The sequence below is a fragment of the Carlito syrichta genome, unplaced genomic scaffold (genome assembly GCF_000164805.1).
Source record: "Carlito syrichta isolate Samal-C Ts95f unplaced genomic scaffold, Tarsius_syrichta-2.0.1 Scaffold235987, whole genome shotgun sequence".
NCBI classification, from domain to species: Eukaryota; Metazoa; Chordata; class Mammalia; order Primates; family Tarsiidae; genus Carlito; species Carlito syrichta.
The window spans coordinates 1,220-4,843 of record NW_007180083.1 but is presented as its reverse complement, the minus strand read 5'-3'; the positions used below and the strand labels follow the sequence as shown (position 1 = coordinate 4,843).

The 3,624-nt window shown below is 40.7% G+C and overlaps 1 pseudogene; it reads right to left on the bottom strand.

The window, feature by feature from the left end:
* Positions 1-2,926: 2,926 nt before the first annotated feature.
* Positions 2,927-3,124, bottom strand: LOC103253525 (annotated as a pseudogene).
* Positions 3,125-3,624: the final 500 nt, after the last annotated feature.

The window sequence follows — 3,624 nt, the reverse complement described above, 5'->3', positions numbered from 1 at the left end:
GAAGGATCGCCGGAGCCCAGCAGGCGAGGCTGCGGTGGCCGGGAGCGCCACTGCACTCCAGTCGGGGTAACCGAGTGAGACTCCAACTCAAAAAAAAAAAACAAAAAAACAAACAAAACAAAACAAAAACTTACATAAACCTATACACACACACACATACATTATCACAATGCTATTATTATCTCAAAAACTTATCTCTTAGATCAATTAATAACAGAAAAAAATAGCAGTTTTCATTTTTATCTTCACTTATTCTTTTCTTCTTTGTGTAGGTCCAAGTTTCTGACCTATATAATTTTCTTTCCCTTTAAATAACTTCTTTTAACATTTCTTGTAAAGCAGGTCTACTTGCAACAAATTTCCTCAATTTTTGTTTGTCTGAGAATATCTTTATTTGAAGGATAATTTCACAGGGTACAGAATTCTAGGGTTTTTAAAAAATCTCTCAACACTTTAAATATTTCATTCAATTTTTTTCTTGCTTGCATGGTTTCTGAGAAAGTCATAAGTAATTCTTATCTTTCCTTCGCTATAGGCAAGGTGTTTTTTTTCTTCTGACTTCTACCAGTATTTTGTTGTTGTTGTTGTTATATTTGACTTCCTATAGTTTTAACATGATGTGTCTAGTTGTAATTTATTATTATTTTTTGTCATTTATCTGGCTTGGTGTTCTAAGAGTTTCCTGGATCTGTGGCTTGGTGTCTGATTTTTCTTTTTTTTTTTGAGTTGAAGTCTCACTCTGTCACCCAGGCTGGAGTGCAGCGGCATGCTCATGGCCACTGCAGCCTCGATCTCCTGGGCTCACATGATCCTTCCACTTCAGCCTTCCACGTAACTGGAACTACAGGCATGCACCACCACGCCCAGCTAATTTTTCTTGATTTATTGTAAATCAACTGTAAGTTGCCCAGGCTGGTCTTGAACCCCTGGGCTCAGGCAATCCTCTCACCTTGGCCTCCCAAAGTACAGGGATTACAGGCATGAGCCACCACGCCTGACCTGGTGTCTGACGTAAAATTGAGGAATTCTCAGTCATTATTGTTTCAAATATTCTTTCTATTCCTTTTACTTGTTTCTGTTATTCCCAATATATGTATGTTAAACATGTTTTGTAGTTATCCCACAGTTCTTAGACATTCTGTTCTTTTGTTGTTGTTGTTGTTGTTGTTAGATTTTCGGTGTTGAAGGTTTTCATTGCGTTATCCCCAAGCTCAGAGATTGTCTGCAGCTGTGTCAATTCTACTAATATGTCCACCAAAGGCATTCTTTATGTCTATTCTGTGTTTTTGATCTCTAGAATTCATTATTGGCTCTTTCCTAGAATTTCCATCTGTTTATATTGTCCATCTCCATGCTGTCTACTTCATCCATTAGAGCTCTTAGTATCCATTAATCATAATTGTTTTAGATTCTCTGACAATTCCTGTTATTTCTTAGTCTGGTTCTGAGGCTTGCTCTGCTATTCAAACTGGTTTTTTTTTTTTTTTTTTGTCTTTTAGTATATTTTGGTAGTCATGCATAATTTACTGGGCAAAAGAAGTTGCTGTTGATAGGATTTTGGTAATATGGTGGTAAGGTGTAGGAGCAAGAGACTCAAGGTACAGTCCTATGATTAGGTCTTAGTCTTTTTGTCATCTGTGCTTCTGAACTATGAAAGTCACTGTGCCTCTCAGACCTCCTATTCCCGTTAGGTGGGATAGGTTGGCTAGAGTGGGTTGGAGTTGGGTATTTCCCTTCCCCAGGTCTGTGAGGCTCTGATAAACCCCAGCATGTTAGGTTCTGGCTCAATAGTTTCTCCTGAGAGCAAATCTTGCTAAGAAGAACAGAATGTTGGTGTATTTAAAAAATGGTTCCTCCACTCTCTGCAAGAATCATGAGGGGAATTTTCTCTAATATTCACTATGAGAACTTAGAAGAGTTCCAGGAGATAAAAGTATGGGATTCTCCTTCCACCCCCAAGACTAGATCATCTGAAATTTTTATGTCTCACACTTGTCCATAGGGAGCCTCCACCAATTCATCAACTACAGTTCAATTTTCTTTACCTGGGCACTGGTTCCTGTGGAGATTTTAGCACTTGGGTTTTTACTCATGTATATTGTGTTTCTCTGTATTTGCCTGTCTCTCCAATTTTGGGAGCAGTTGTTTGCCTTATAACCTCACTTCTCTCTCTTTTTTTTTTTTTTTTTGAGTTGGAGTCTCACTCTGTCGCCTAGACTGGAATGCAGAGGCTGCTCCCGGCCACTGCAGCCTCGATCTGCTGGGCTCTGGCGATCGTTCTGCCTCAGCCTTCCAAGTAGCTGGAACTACAGGCGCGCGCTACCACGCCCGGCTAATTTTTGATTTATTGTAGAAATGAGGTCTCACCAAGTTGCCCAGGTGGGTCTCAAACCCACGGGCTCAGGCAATCCACTCACCTCAATCTCCCAAAGGCGCGGGATTACAGGCTGAGCCACTGAGCCCGGCCTCACTTCTCTTATAGATCTAAGAAGAGTCGTTGATTTTTCAATTTACTCAGGTTTTTACTTGTTAGGACAGAGTGGAAATCCCCAAGCTTCTTGCCTGCTAGAGTGGAAACTGGAGCAATTGTTAATTTCTTGGAGAGGTCCTTGCTTAATGTGAGAATCTCAGGCTAATCTAACCACTTTGCAATAAGTTTCATCTCTTATACCAGTATTGGTGTTGGAGTTTGCTTCAGAGAATACCAGATTTTGTATTTTGTTATTGCTTACTATCAAGTTTCAGCTTGATAACTTTTTTCTCGTTCTGTTTTGGTTCTTCCAATTTTTAAAAAGTCAACAACTTTTATTATTAATTACACATTTTAAAAAACATGTAGTAAATGGGATAGAGTAGTATAAAAAACAACAACAACCAGGTTTGTACATGTCCTTCTATCTCCATCTGGGATCAGGCCCTTCTGACATCAGGTGCAGTGGCTGCACTTGTCCAATGCCTCTTTGCAGACACAGCCCTGGGCACACTTGGCACAGCCCATGGGTCAGCAGGAGCAGCAGCTTTTCTTGCAGGACGTGCATCTGCACTCTTTGCACTTGCAGGAGCCAGCACAGGCACGGGAGCCACCAGAGGTACAGGAGCAGTTGGGGTCCATGTCGAGCCCAGATGAGGCTGGAGTTCCTAGTGAGAGGGAAGAAGCAGCAGGACATGTGAAGACTTGCGGTTCTTTCAATTTTATCTCACTTTTTTTCAGATTGCAAGAGAATTATTAAAAAGCAATTTTACTTTATGTTTTTCAGTATGTATTTTTATTTTAATGATAGAACCTTTCTGAGAATATGATCTGCAATGATGTAAAAAAAGGAACTCTTTTCTTTGTGGTCTTTTAAAATAATGCATTTTCTTTTCTCTCTCTCTCTTTTTTTTGAATCTGAGTCTCCCTCTGTCACCTAGGCTGAAGTGCAGTGGCACACTCACGTCCACTGCAGCCTCAACCTGCTGGGCTCAGGTGATCCTTCCGCCTCTGCCTTCCAAGTAGCTGGAACCACAGGCATGCACCCGGCTAATTTTTTTTTTAATTGTAAAGATGAGGTCTTGACATGTTGCTCACGTTGGTCTTAGACTCCTGAGTTCAGGCAGTCCTCTCGCCTCTACCTCCTAAAATGC